This window comes from Chiroxiphia lanceolata, chromosome 1 (genome assembly GCF_009829145.1).
Source record: "Chiroxiphia lanceolata isolate bChiLan1 chromosome 1, bChiLan1.pri, whole genome shotgun sequence".
Classification (NCBI taxonomy): domain Eukaryota; kingdom Metazoa; phylum Chordata; class Aves; order Passeriformes; family Pipridae; genus Chiroxiphia; species Chiroxiphia lanceolata.
In genome coordinates this window covers 10,931,177-10,946,495 of record NC_045637.1, presented here as the reverse complement: position 1 = coordinate 10,946,495, position 15,319 = coordinate 10,931,177, and the positions used below count along the sequence as shown (strand labels likewise).

Genomic DNA, 15,319 nt, shown 5'->3' with positions numbered 1-15,319 from the left:
TTGAGTCAGGAGTCTGGCTTACAGTTGGCTTAGCATTGTTGTAATTCTGATCAGTCTGACTGTACCTCTGTGCATTTTAAGTTGTATTAAGATAATTAGTGATACAGGTGCAGTTTGCCAGCCAGTGGGAATGCCTCTATACCAGTTTGGAGTAAAATGTACTGTGCATCTCTACCTCTCACATCCCTGGAAGAGTGGCCGTGCCGGTCTGGCTGCACAGGGACAGAGCAAGAGCAGTGCCAGCTCGCTGCCTCTGCGAGGCCTGGAGGATTTGGCATCGTTTGCATCTGCACACTGATGTCCACACTACGTCAGAGCCAGTCCTGCAGCAGCAAAAATAAGGAAGGGCTCAGGGCCTGCTGCCGTTCAAGGCCCATCTGTTGCAGAAAGGAATCCTGTGTTTGGATTAGTTTGTAAATTGGAATATTGGTGTCCTGGGTGAACATGCACGCCTGGAATACAACTTTGGCTAGACATGAGGAATATAACTTTGGCTAGACATGACAAATTTCAGAGACGATGGTGAGTTATATGTCCTGACAGCAGTGTGGTTCTGCAGCTCTGTGTCACGGTGTGCTCTCCTCTCTGTACCCCTGCCCCACCAAAGCCCAGTTTTTTGTTTCGTTAAGGACTATTAGCTTCTAAAATTGGAACTTATACCTAATTCTTTTCAAGATTTGAACCGTATCTTCCTGGTTTTAATCAGAATGCTTTACAAGGGCAGCTTATGCTTCCTGACTGTACATGTTTCATTTACTTTTGCATGAGGAATTACAGGGGAAGCCGATGTTGTGGAGCAGGCAGGGGGGAAGAAAAGTGTGTCTGCATAGTTTTAGGGTATTGGTGCATCTTGTGTTTGTTTGGCACCATTCAGCTGAAGATGCATTATTACAATATCACTATTTTTCTATGGGCCTCTACAGGCTTTTTAGTAATTATGCTGGTGCAGATCTACTAGGAATTGCAAAGTTGTGCTTACAAGTGAGACAGCTTAAAAAATAATAATATTTTTTCCCCATTGGTCTGTGCAGACAACAGTGCTGACAAGCCATGGAAAATGCTGTGACATGGAAGGTATTTTCTGCTGCTTGCAGGATTACTGGGGTTTTTCTTTTGCTCCTAGCAGATGAATTGAGCAAAGGCTGGTGTCAGGCACTCGTAGTGCAGTGCACTGCAGCTGTATACCCATCAGTCCAGCAATGCCTGTGGGTCTGTCAGTGCCTCAGTGGAGCCTCTGTACTGCTCTTAGTGCGTCACTGCTGGAGATACTGAGGTGGTGGCACGTCATTCTGACCCCTCACTGCTGGCCAAGGGGGTGGCGGTGTGGTGTGACCTCCTGCTTTGTGAGCCAGGAGGGGTGCAGAGCTTCAAACTGAGCTAGTGGAGAGGAAAATGCATACTCGGTCAGGAAATTTTTGCCTTCTTGCAGCAAGGTGATACTGATCTTATTTTGAAGCACACTATGTTGTCTTCTGTCTCACTGCTGTGTAATACTGAACACCTTCATAGTTTCTGATGAGATTTATGAAGAATGAGGAGGGAATAAAGACATGATCTGTCTCTTGGACCCGTTATCACTGCATATGGGGTACATTTTCCCTCGTTACAGCTGCATCTGTTCCTGAGGCTGTCTGTCTTCTTACGCAGCAAAGTGCTGAGTGCCCTGGCAAGCAGTACTGCTGTGCATCTGCATATGGTTTACTTATACCTGAAGATGCAGTGCCTGCCATTTGCTTGCCTTCTGGGTACAGTTCAGTGGAGGACAGTGTTTTTCTGAGTTACCAGTATTGCGATAAAGCAGTACTCTTGAGTCTTCCCTCAGTCTCCTCTCTGGCAAGTGCCAGAGATCCTTTAGGATGGGGCTTGCCCATGGTGCTTCCCTCCCTGTCGCTCCAAGGGTGACAAATGAAAAGCAGTGAGATGGCTACCTGGCACATCAGCTCTGCTCTGCTGAACACAGCAGTCTGCAGAGTGACACAAACACTGGGACCAGCCGGGCATATGGAGTGGTCTGGATGTGTATGATCTAAAACATCCAGATGTGTGTGATCTAAATGCTTTTTAATGAATCCCTGGATGGTATAATTCTTTATGTGAATTCAAGATATGGATGTGAATATCAAAGTGAAGCTATATTGAGGGCTGGTTGAGTATCATCCAGGTTTTCCTAGCAGATTTGTCCCACCCCCTCTCATGGCTGTGCTGTCACATCTTCACTGCAATTGGTATCTTATATTTGTCAGCAGATATTACTTCTCCCATCACCTCGAAAGAAAAATGATCCTTGAATTACTGCTGGTATAGTGCATCATGCAGGAAGGGGGCTCTTGAGTGCAGCAGTGTCAGGCAAAGCTAGAACTGGTGCCTGGTAGATAATTCCAATTAGAAATTATGGCATGTGTCTTTAATGGCAGAAGTGATTAGCCGCTGAAACAAATCACCAGTAGAAGATGCAGGTTTCTCTCAATCATTTCTACCTGAGTTGGAAGAAGCAGTAGAAGAAGCTTTGTGTAAAAGTTACTGGACAGGTTCCTGCAAATCAGCTCATTAGAAAGTTCCTTGGCAGGGGAGGGGAGGTTTGACCATGCTCCCCACTGTGAGGTTGAGTTACGTGGACATTGGGAGCCCTCCTGCTGGGGAGTGGGCTGAGGTGAGCTGGGGCGTGTGGAGCACTGACAAGAAGTAGCAGCCCAAAGCCCTGAAAAGACTGTGTAGTTGCCCAGGACAGTGTCGTTGCACAGGAGAGTGTTGTTGTACAGAAGAGTGTCGTTGCCATGAGATACTTTGGAAATAAGCTTTTTATCACCTCTTTTGCATGTGTCAGTCAGGAATACCCTGTGCCAGATCATGTACATGGCCAAGAGCTGCAGGACTTGGAGAGCTTCTTGAGGGGAGAGGTTTACATCACTGGGGTTCTCACCTATAAGCTGGGGGCTTGTCCAGGCACAGGACTCAGCTGCTCTTCTGGAGGTAGGAATAAATGGCAGAGAAGTCTAAAGTAAGCCCCAAAAGGATCACCTGTTTTGGGGAGAGGAGGGTCCCTACTGCAAGAGCAGGACCTGGAGCTGTAGGCTGTTTCCTTAGAGGCAGGTGGAGAGCAGAGCTGGGTGGCAAAACCACATCGCATCATGTGGTTTGTTAAGCAGCTTGTAGGGACCTTCAGCACAGTGTGGGTTGGGCTGGGAGCCCCCAGACTTTGAAGTGGGCCAGTGCATAGATTTTAAGATGTAAAACTCTTGTCCAGTCCTCCTAACCTTCCCTCCATCCAACTGGATGGTCCACTTCTCCCTGGCTTTCTCTGAACACCCATTCTGTGCTGTCTGGCTTCCCTGGGTTGATTGTCCACCTTGTCTGTGCTTTAGATTTACTGCTGGAGTTGAGCTAGTTAAGGGATATGTCAGGCTGGTAATGCCTTTGTTGTGGATGCAGGACCCTGATTCCTTGCACTGGTAGAAACTATCATGTTAGTACTGCTTTAAGTTCTGCATTAGGGAAATTTTGCAAGGTAGCAAATCCTACAGGTTCAAAGTCATTCCCAAGCAGGCATGGTACAGGCTGTCTGCTGCCTGCTTATGTACTGCATGCCTTTGGTCTTGGGTAATTTTGTACCTGTCCTGAATTCCCAACAGCTGGATTGAAGAGGTTGCTTACCTCACTTTTTTCCTCACAATGAGAAGAACTAAAACTTGAGATCTTTTCATCAGTGCTGCAGGAGTAGAAACCTGTGAGGTCCTGTATAGATCTCAGCTGATATTGGGGAGCTGTTGCCAGCAACTTAAAAGGAGAAGAAAAATTCAATTTAGGAGTATTAAAAAATAAAAAAAAAAAACAAAAACAAAACAAAGCAAAACAACAACCTGCAACTCTTGCTTAACACTTTATATTTTGAGGCCTAGATTTGATCATACTGCAACCATCTTATCTGGAAAATATTGGCTGAGCAAAATTCCAGCCAAAATTAAATACATTGCATTGTCTCCTGAAGTTCCCTACCCAGGTAAGGAGAGAGCCCCACATGCACAAGAGGAAGGGGCATGCCAGCTGTGCAGGGAACACATGGTGCAGGAGGCTGGAGTGTTACTGATTCTGTAGGTTTGGGAAAGGTGGCTTTTCCTAGCCATCTTTCAGACAGGTGCTGCGTCCTTGCAGCTTGGTGTCGGATCAGGTATCACTGTCCCTGGCGGTGGTGCAGCGCTGACATATGTGTGGTGTTGTGTGTGCTGGTTTACTTGGTGGAAACAGCAGCCCTGGGCTCATGGCTGAGCTTGTGGGTTACGGAGCAATGGCCAAAGCTCAGGCTGTGCTTCAACCCTTTACATTACATCTCCATGAATGGAAAAAAACATGGGTCTCTCTTTGCTATTATTAACATTTGGTATTATTATTATCACCCTCATCATTAAACCTGTCATGATTATTATATAAGCTGTGTTGCAAACGTAAAGTTTATTATACAGTCACGTAGTCATGCTATAGCAGTCTCTAGATGTGACGTACCAAAACCCCTTTATGTTTCAACTGGAGTTGCGAAGAAGTAGTCACAGCTACCAGTGCAATGACTTGTAATTTAAGACACAGATCAAAAGCTGCGATACATCCTTTTGGAAATATTTAGTAATGTTTCCAGCCCTATTTAAATAGTAATGAGTTGTTTACTTTTGGTCTTCCTTCATAAGAGTAGGAAAGTCTGAAATACATTTTCCCAGAAGTTCTCATGGGGGGAGCAAAGGCCAAGAGCTTTGTACTGTGGCACAGGCACTGAGATACTGCTCAGGGGTTTTAGATGGTCATGTTTTCTGTGTGAATTGTTGGATCCTTTGATTTACAGGTATCTCACATCTGGTTCTGGTTCTTCTTAGCTTTTGGGGACGGACAAAGCTTTACATTTTTTAACTGTGAAAAAGGCTGCTGTTAGATTATATAAAAATACTACAGAAATGTACATGTGTTTGGTGTTACAGAGGAAAATAATCAGCCTTGTTTACGAGCTGAGAGGTTGGACTGGAGATCTCAGAGGGTTCTTACCACCAGCACTTCTTTGTTTTTGTGGTAACCGAGGCAAACTTGAAAAGCTAAGTTTCAGGTCTGTGTTTGTGGAAAAAGATGGAAGGTGGCCCAGCTTTCCTGAATACACAAGAAAAGTAAATAAATGTGATTAAGATAAGCAGGCTTAGAGGAGAAATTTGTTTTGAAAAATTTTCCTTATTTTGCGTTGTTAGCAAGAAGACCCACCAGTTCTGTTTGTTGGAAAGTGGCTTGGAAAGATGATGGAGTTCCCGGTGCTTGGCCATGGGTAGGATTTGGGATCTTGGCAAGTCATTTCCCCCCCCCCCCACTACTTCTGTTTGACTCTCATCTGCAAACATATTGGGGCAGCCACTGTCTTTCATTACTGTTGTTCACAGCATAGAACATCAGAGCCCTAATGTCAGGTGAACCCTCAGAGCCTCACAGGAATGTTTGAGCTCTTGTACTTGATGTGATCAGAAATGGCATTATTGATAACTTGTGTAGGTTACTGTCTTTGAGGGGGAGGTCTGGTGGCTGCATCCAACACAACCAGACAGGAAAAAAGCTTTTGAAAACTTCACACCAAGCAGCTGTATGCTTCAAGTGCAAATCTTGAAGGTCTGGAAATCAGACATTCCTTAGCTCCTAGTATACTGTGACGTGTAAGCACGAGTACCTGCTTTTCATCTTTCATAGCACAGTCAATGGCCATTCTTCATATGGAGGAGGAAAAGAGAAGGGAATTTTGCGGTGATTTTATAATTTTAATTTTAAAGATAAGCATATCAAGTACAATCTACAAATTACTAGGTGGTATAACTATCTTTGAAGCAGGTTGTAGCCTGTTCAGAGCTCAAGATGTTGCCATTAGCATAAGGCACAACATTATATTTCCTGGGAGTATAGCCTGTACCCCTCTGTTGGTACCCACTGTCCCTGCCTTCCTTGTAAATCTTGATGACCTGAGAGACTTCTATCAAATACCATATTTTGCAGCATGTTTTTAATAACTTTTAGTGAGTATTTCCTTGGGTACCTTTGTGAGACAAATTACAATAAAGAGGATTTAAATTCTGTCCACCCCTCTGTTAATTAAGACCACCTCATGAATTGCAGCAGTATGGGAGGCAAATGTATGTCAGGGATTCAACAACCTTCAGTTACTTGTCCTCCTGATCCATTAAGACTGGGACAGCTTGCAGTTGGTCTTGTTAATGCATTTCACCTCCTAATAATACCATGAGTGCTAGTATTCATAGTGATAAATACCTGTATCTTGTTCTGCTTAGAAAATTTGGATGCTGAGCGGTAAAAATGTTGTCTCCACCGTGGCAGCAGAAAGACAGCTCAGGCTCATGAAGGTTCCAGATACCATCCAGGATGGGCCTACATGTGGCATCCATGCTCTCTTGGAAGCCTTGAAGTCGGGGCTAAATCTGTTTAAGGCGTCCCCGAGGCGTGACAAAGCCTGTAGACCCATGAAATACTGCTTATAACGTTAATATTTCATTTGAAGATATTCAGGGATTTCAATGCCCATCAGAAGCAGCCAGTGTTAAGGCTGAACTCCTGCGGTTGCGGTTTCACTGGAGGCTTGGCCGGCAGAGTGGGTCTGTACAAAGTCTCCTGACCTCCCTCCACAGTAGCAGGGCACAGTGGCACCAGAAGAAGAATCTTGAAGTCATGTCTGAGTCCTTTGAAGTGGCTGGTACCACAGGAGGAATTATGAGATTACCTTCTCCCACCAGTCTTGGCTATGTACTGCCTTGCACTAGATGATCTGGCCAGGCAGCCCAGGCTCAGGTGGCCTTGGTGTGAATATGTTTCATAGATCTGTTTAACCTCTTTGCACTCAGCTGCTGCCAGGGAACCAGTCCTTGAACACTGTGGCTCATTGTCAAGGAACAGCTGTCTGAGCTCCAGCAATGCAGACGAGCAGGGGGAAGGGGTTGAAGAGCTTGCTGGTGCCGTGCTGGCTCTGTGGCTGATGGTACTTGCCCACAGGTTGAGTCAGTGTGTTAGGAGCACTCTTGACTTTCTCCTGGTGATAAACTTTCCTCTTCTGGTGTTTCTGTCATCTCTTGCTGATTAGCAGATCCTGCCCTGTCTTCATGGGAAGAGTCCTGGTCTTGGCCTTGACAGTCATTTCACCTTGGCTTGACAACAGGAATGACATACTTGTGTAGGGACCCTGCAAATTAAGGGAGCTCCAACCCATCCAGAAAGCTGCAGCCCATCTCTGCTGCTGTGTGTCTTTCTATGCTGGCTTCTGTGGAAAACACAGATAAAGGTTTGAGGTCTTTTGTTCTCTCTCTAATGGGCTCCCTGAATTGCCTCAGGTAGCAGGAAGACTGCTTAAAGCTTTGTGCCAAAGGCCATAGGAGCTTTCTGCAAGGAAATGAAGCTCTGCTCTTTGAGGGTCCAGTTTTGCATAAACTGTGCAACCCCAGGAGATAAGGATCACCAAAACCCTCACCATGTTCTGCTCCAAGTTATGTTCAACTGAAGGCCCTTTTTCTAAATATATAGCAATGATTTATGATGTTTAAAGACAGTTAAGGAACACACAAGCAAAACAAGACCCTCCACTTCTGGGTTGGAGGGAAGAAGAGAAAGGACATGTATCAGATGTTAGTTCACCACCTAATACAGTACCCAAAAAATAATCTGGTGATGACTCCAGTGTTTAAACGGAGCATTGAGAAAAATACATTTGACTACAGTTCCAGTTACCTGCAGTGATTTGAGCCTTTTAGGAATATTAAAAAAAGTTAAGAAATTGCAAAATTAAGGTATGTACCCAGACATCCTTAGCTCTGCCCTCCCTTTCTTCACTCATTTCAAACTAGGTTTAATTATCAGAAATTTCTGCAGACACAAGACTGGTTTGTAGCACCCTGTTATACTAGCAGGTCAAAGCCAGTAGACGTGTTAAATGTTAAATTACTATTTTTTAAAACCATGTTGCCTCCTTTTTCACTTGTGGATGGGCTCACAGATTTCAAGTTAATTAATGTACAATACTTGGTCTCCATCTGTTTTGTATGTCCCAAAATGTGATATTTAAACAAACCAGCAGCTAGAAGAAGAATCGTGATGGACATTGTGGCCATTTTAGTTAGGGGTTGTTTCTATGTGGTTTGATGGATGTGGTGTTTCTGATGTGGGCTACTGCTTACTGCTGTCTGTTTCAGTAATGGGGGATCTTTACGCCATATCCATTAGTGGTTTAAGTGGGATTTCAGAGAACAGGGAATGGCTGGGTCTTTGGTCGTGCTGTGTTGTGGTTGACCCCTTCCCAGCTTCCTGTCTAAAGCAGGATTACTAGATGTGCCCATCCAGGATTGCCATGTATGGTGAGTTGACAGTATATCCTTTGGCATGGCTCCATTCTGGTCAGCCTGCCTTATTTGCTTCTGCTTTCTATCTTTATCTTGGTTTTACCCTGGGTCATTGGGTCTCTAGGACAGGGTCTGACCTTTCTGTTCTATTTTTATATAACATCCAGCACAGACACGTTTGGTATCTCAAGCTCTTGGTGGTGCTGTATGTAATGCCAATAACTAACAGCGCTGATATTCCTCCTGGGCATCTGTGTCTGTCTGTGCACACAATGACCATAAACGTGCTGCTGTAGAGTGAATTTTCTTACGTGGCTTCTGTGCTGTTTTAGCTCTGAATAGCAGAGTAAAAAGTGGCAGCTAGCTTGGTACAAGGAGTGTACAGAAAGCATTCTCATGCCAGAGAAAATTGTCAGTGCTGACCTGCCAGAATCAGTGGCTGGTGGTGAAGTTATAGAATCACAGAAACTGTGAAATGGTTTGGGTTGGAAGCGACCTTAAAGATCATCTTGTTCCAACCTCCCTGACATAGGCAGGGACACCTTCCACTAGACCAGGTTGCTCAAAGCCCCATCCAATGTGACCTTGAACACTTTCAGGAATGGGGAATCCACAGCTTCTCTGAGCAACAAGTGCCAGTGTCTCACCACACTCATCGGAAAGAATTTGCTTTTGTTCAGGGCAGTGTAGATAAAGCGTGGCGCAGTTTTTCTACTTGTACTTGTATGAATATTTCTATATCCAAGTAACTTTTCTATGTATTTTATATATATACAAACATATGTGTGAAAGCATAATTGCCTGTTTAACTTTGCTTCCTCCTCCTAGTTTCTCTCTGCTTCTCTGTTTCTGTTCCACTTTGTGTTTGAGTGGTATGCTTTTGGTGTTTTTGATAGGCATATTTCCCTTTTTTTCTTACCTTCTTTCCCCTTTCCTTCCTGTTCTGGCTTTTCATTCTTTACCTTATTGGCCGCATGTTTCTACTCCAAGTTGGTTTGTAGTTTTTCTTCTGCATGGCTTCTCCTTTCTCTCACCAGGGCAGGTTTGCCAAGCACCCTGTTAACCTCTGCGCACCCTGAGAGTTGGTGGCCCGAGGAATGATGGCAGCTGTGCCCCTTATTTCTTGGAAAAAAGAAATAAGGGAGTTGGAACTACTCTCATTTCCCTTGACTCTAAACTATTCTCAGCCTCAGTGTTTTGGTTTCCCTTGCCTGCTCTGGATTGCAGCTGGCGTGGCTGAGTAGTTTTTCTCAGATCTGAAGGTTAACAATAAATTTGGGGTTAGTGGCCAGAGTGCTTCTCCCCTGCACCTGGGGCCTAGTGGTGCTCCTTAGTGGATGCAACCTGCAGCCCAAGCCCAGACTCTGCATTCCTGTTGTTACCTCCCTCCTGTTTCTACTGCTGATTTTGGTAGCCTTCTGCCTTGCTGCAAGCCTGGGGCTTTTGCACCTGATTTCAGCCCCGTTTCTGTCCTCTGGGAGGATGAGGCTGTGGTTTGTGGTGCTTCTGTGAGGGCTGTCATGCCCTGATGGCAGACCTTTCCTCTATGGGAGATGTTGAGCCAGTGGGCTTATGTGTGCACCAGTGATGGCTCAATTTGAGCAATCCCCATCCCCATAAGGAGGTGCTGCCCGGGGAGAGCAAGTGGGAAGTGTTGGAAGACAGGGGATTTTAAATGGAGCTGGGGACACACCCTGTGCAGCGCTTCTCAGTTTGTGCAAGCAGTGAGTGCTGCCAAGCTGCCTCTTTTGGGGGCTGACTTGTAGACAAAACTGAGATTTTGGACTGCTTTTGATTATAGAAATGGAGGGATCTGAAATCGGGAAATGCTTTGATGTTGATGATCTGAAGAACATGCTCAATATCCTTTGACAGTAGACGTTTTATTCTCAGCTGCATCAGCCTTGCAGCAAGCGTATTGGTTGGGTGACTTTGCTTGCACAGCTGTTTTCGCCCCCCAAAAAAATCCCAGGACTCAGCACTACGTTTCCCATGCTGGAAAGCCAACGCTTCCAAGCCCCAGTTTGTGGCATTGGTTTCTTCTATGTGTGGCAATTCCTGAATGTGCCCAGCCAGCACTCCATGGGGGTCAGGTCGGGTGAGCTCTGCCAAGTGTGGTTTAGGTATGAGGACCAGCAGAGGGGCTTTCCTTCCAATAGATGGAAAGATTTTTTCTTGTTTGTTTCTTGGAAAGATGTAACCCAAGCAGAAAATTTTAAGGGATGTCATCAAGGTGAATAAACAGAAATCAAACTCCAGACTGTCCTCTTCATGTGGTTGATGATGATACCTGAGGCTTCTTCTGTGAAATGTGAACACTTAGTGTCATGTTTCATTCAGGATGACGCTTCATTTTTTTTCCTTTTTTTTTCCCCCTCTGCATTGCAGGCTTTCACAAGTGGTACAAGTGTCCTGTGCCACTCATCCCTACCCCTCAGCCCCCCTTGGACAAGGGGTTATTTCAAGCCATGCTTATAACCTGATCCTACTGACACCCCTTACACCCAAGGATCATTTAGTGCCAATTGTTGGGGTGATTTGCTATTTTCAAGACACTTGGGCCCAATCCTGTTTCCCTTGCGTGCCCGAACAGGATTTTTTTGCCCTGGTTTAGTTTGGCTCAGGAATAGGCTGTTTATCTGCTCATGAGTTTGGTGCTGTCAGTTTACTGAACACAGACATGGCACCTAAACTTTTCTAATAGCTGCAGCCCTCCGGGTGGGACACTGAGTGACACTGGTTGAGGAAATGAGGACACTGGGAAATGCTAAGGACCTTGTCTTGGACAGCATAAGGAGCAGATCATGGCTGAGGTAGCCTGGCAGACAGCTGAGAAAATTTATTTCTAAAACCAGGTCAGTGAATGCTGAGCTGTCACTGTGCAGGTTGTCCTAGGTTCGGTGGTGAGGCTTGCGATGCTGCTGGTCCTACAGTTTTGGGCTCAAGTGTGGTAGACTTGCTATCGTGAGACAGATGCTCATGTTGGTCTTAGACAGCATCCTATGTCTGGCCCTGGTAAAAGGCAGATGATTCAAAACTAAACAAAACAAACTGTGGGTGAAAGTGAAATAGATGGCTAAAAAGTAGCCAGATCATATGAGCTGTTTTCTACCAAAATATTTCAAGCCCATGTTGGCTTGTGCCCAAGTCATACCTGCCCACTGGAGGGCTTGGTGATGAGTTGTAGGTGGCAGATTTCAGCTAGCTTACGGCATCTAAACAAATAAATCTTTTTCCTTTCTTCCCCTCCAGTATCTAAGTGTGTGGCCTTTGCTACTTGAGTGTCTCTTTTAAGCAGCTTAAAAGTTTTTCTAAATGAAATATGTTTCTACACTGCAGTTGAGAGATAAATATAGCTGGTGAGTTGAAAGAAGACCATAGTATGTGTTATGTTGCCTTACCCAGTATTTTTTTTTTTCTTTTTGTGGTGATTCTGTGCTAACTCAAAATGGAAAATCTCCTGAAAGCTGTTATTTTTCCTGTTTAAAGAAATTACATGCCAGAATGCCATTCACTGCCTTACGCTTCAACCAGTAGAGGATTAACCCTCCCACCCCTCTTCTCCAGCCCAGCGCTGTGTGTTTGGAAAGCGGACGCCTTTGCAGCTGAGCCAGCTCTAATAATAATAATTCATGTTGAGAAGCGCAGAGCAGCCTGTGATTAGCAAAATAATTATTCCAGAGTATATAAATCGAGAGGTGGGTTTTTGACAAGGTGAGAGGAACATGCACTGCAGCTGCCTGGGGAGGTAATGGACTCCTCTCTCCCTCTTGACGTTCTCCCTGTAAAGTTGAGTGCAGGAACTGTGTGGAGCAAAACATGCTTGTAAAATGATGATTGCTTTTGAATTTTTCCAGTAAATTCTGCTGATGAAAGAGCATCTGGAAAACTTTAAAATAAGAGTTTTACACTATACTCTGCTCCATGGGGTAATCTTTTTTTTTTTTAAAGTTTGGATACAGTTTTTGCATGTTTTCTCTGCTTGCCAGGAGGCCAAACTTTGTCCATCTATTGGCTCTGGAACCTACAAAATAGGCTAGGAACCCTTCCAAAACTTCTCCTGCACAGTGCTGGTTCAGATCTGGGTCAGAGGGATGGAGAAAGATGTCTCTATTATAGGAGGCTGCTCTGACATGTATAAAGGCAAGTTTTAGGCTCATGAGCTGGTGACTCATTGCCTTAGAATCTAATCTGTCCTGCTGCCTAGCAGCGAGCAGAGCATTTTACGCATGCTTTCCCCTCTGTCCTTGGTCAGCAAGGGCAGGGTTTCTGCCAGCCAGCAGCTGTGTCGGAGTTGCTGGCACAGGGCAGGTTGGGAGGTGTCATTGGCCATCGCTAGTGCAAGGCTTTAGGGTAGAGCTCACCCTGGGGACCTTCCAACAGGGGATGTTGGAAGTGATCTAGCCCAAAAAAACCAACAGAGCTTGGGAGATGCTTTCCAGGGATGGTGGCAGGACAGGCATCCCCAAACAACCGATCTGTGGGTGAACCTCTGCCTAGGTGTTGCCCAGCCTGTGTACCCTCCCTTTCTGTAAAATAATTTATCTGCAAATATATATTATACCAGCAGAAAGAGGTCTCTAAAAAATAGGTTTAGGATAAAATGAATAGGGGGTACTCTTAAGGGTTTACGTTGGTCTAAATGAAGCCAGATGGATCTCTTGCAGACTGCCTTAAATATTTGCATTGGACTTGTACAAATAGGGCCCCAATTTTCCCCCATGATGCTTGCTACCATAATAGACAAATAACAATAATTAAAAAAAAAGGTGCCTTGGTTTGTTTTACTTGAGGCAACCAGGTGGAGTGCATCCTTTCATTCTTCCCAACCTTTGTTATTTTTGTGATTTCATGTTTTTCTTTCCTGTATCACTTTTCTTGACAATAATCAGAAGGACGTGTGTGTCCATGCATGTATGTGCATGTATGGATACACATACCACACATTCACACACACTTACCTTAAGCCCTTTTTCTATATTAAAAATACATAGCTGCTTTTTTTTCCTGTGTCAAAGACAGCTGGTATCACCAGCATCCGACTAAACAAGCCATTGAGTTAATACCACCATGCAAAGTTCAGGAAAGCCTGGTAAACCTTTTTCTAATAAGAGGATATTCTGGTCCTCTTGATAATCAGGCCCCTATTGTAAACTCATTTTGAGTCAGAGGTTTAAATCTTTGTTCCAGTGGGAAAGATTTTTATGGGCAGTCCAAACAGGCATTAAATCCTGGGGGTTTTTTTTAGCATAGCCACTTAAAATAGCACAGATTCTGAATCCAAGGGAAAAGAAAAAAGTTGAAACAATAGAAATCATGGTTTGGTGGCACAGACCTTTTGTCCCACCCCAGCCCCTGTTAGAAATTTGGCAGAGGCAGTAGGCTGAGTTTCCTTGCTGTGCAACACTGCGTGCTGCTGATTGCTCTGAGTAGTTGGGTTTCCATCTCTTCTGGTGGTGTGGTCACCCTCCTTTTATTTTGGGGATGGCAGAATACAGCTTTGGAAGTCAAAACTATGCCAGTTTTGTGCAGATTTATTCCTGTACTTCATGTATTCCTCTTGTATTTGCAGGGAAAATGCTTTTCTGGAAAATATACCAGCATTTTGGAAACACGTTGTCCCCACGATCTTGGGTTTTGACCTCTTTTTCCTTTTCCTTCTCCCATACTATGCATAGGACATCCCCAAACAGACTCACAGCTCTTCCCACCAGTCATGAACAACTTATCCATCACCTTTGTCCTCAGCAACTGAGATTATTATAGCAGCAGCAGCCCTTGGGATAATGATTTTGTCATGACAGAGCATTATGTCAGGATAGTCCACGCCTTGGGGAAGGTGTGACTCCTGTGTTGATGAGACGGCAGGTGGCTCAGAGGAGTCGGTGCCCAGGTCAAGGTGAGCTGGGAAACCTGTTGCATTTTTCCTGTGCTGTAGAGGATGCTCCTGGCTGCGTGGTGGGTTTTGCCAGCAGCATTGCAGCGATGAAGCTGAAAGCTCTTAAATCTTCTTTTGCTCTTCATTCCTGAGCTATCCGCTCATGCAGGTCACACGGGAAATGTGTGTCATGCATCGTCTTCGCCTTCTCATCCAGATACTGGTGCTAGTGCTGGTGTAGCAGCTGGGTACTGCTCAGACGTGGCATTGCCCTCACACCTACTGTGCTCCAGGTGATTGATGTTCTACTTCCAGTGCAGCCCCTTCCTTATCCTTCTGGGTCCTTGGTGGGGACCTTCTCCTGGCAGGTGGGAAGGGCTCTCCTCTTATCTGGCCGCAACTATCTTGGCGCATACCTCTGCCTAATGCACTTTGCCTGAGCAAACAAGAACGGCACTTTCATTGCTGCTTTATCGCACAGGAACGTGGTGTAAAGAGCTTTTACACCGTGCAGGGGCTGCACACACCTGGGTTGCCATTCCTGGGCCTCGGGTACCTCCTTTGTTCTCCTGACTCTGATACTGAAACATCTTTCCAAAATTAAAAAGTGACAGAAATCTCACTTGTTTCCTTAAAGCAGTCCCTGAGGATGAAGGAATGGTGAGGTTAGCATCTGGAACTGACTTATTTATTATTGATGATGCCTTTAAATGATTAAACCAATCCTCCTTGCATTATTTAGGGAAATTATGATATTCATCATTAATGGAAAGATGTCTGGGGCAACGTGTGATTCACAACTATAAATACCTTCTCTCCTCATTTTGTCACTTGCTTCCTGTCTTCTCCCAGCTCTTGCTTGTCCTTTTCGAGTCAGTGTTTGTCCTTCTGTCAGTACCTCCTGCTGCCTTCCCCCTTGGTGTAGGTGACCCGTAGTGGCTGCGTAAGGGTGAGGTGTCTTTTATTCTAGATGGGTAACTTAATCTTCAATGTCACCAGGACTTATATAAGGGATGTGGTAGTCTAGGTAAGGAAATAAGGTTTAGAAACTCTTAAGTACATTTAAGAGCTCTTTGCAGGAAATGTTATT

The 15,319-nt window shown here is 44.9% G+C and overlaps 1 long non-coding RNA gene across 1 annotated transcript; it reads left to right on the top strand.

The window, feature by feature from the left end:
- The first annotated feature begins 500 nt into the window (after nucleotides 1–500).
- On the top strand, nucleotides 501–6,189 carry LOC116780977. The gene is made up of 3 exons (XR_004354723.1): nucleotides 501–522; nucleotides 2,829–2,970; nucleotides 4,962–6,189. It is a non-coding gene; the product is annotated as an uncharacterized LOC116780977 (long non-coding RNA).
- The last annotated feature ends 9,130 nt before the right edge of the window (nucleotides 6,190–15,319 follow it).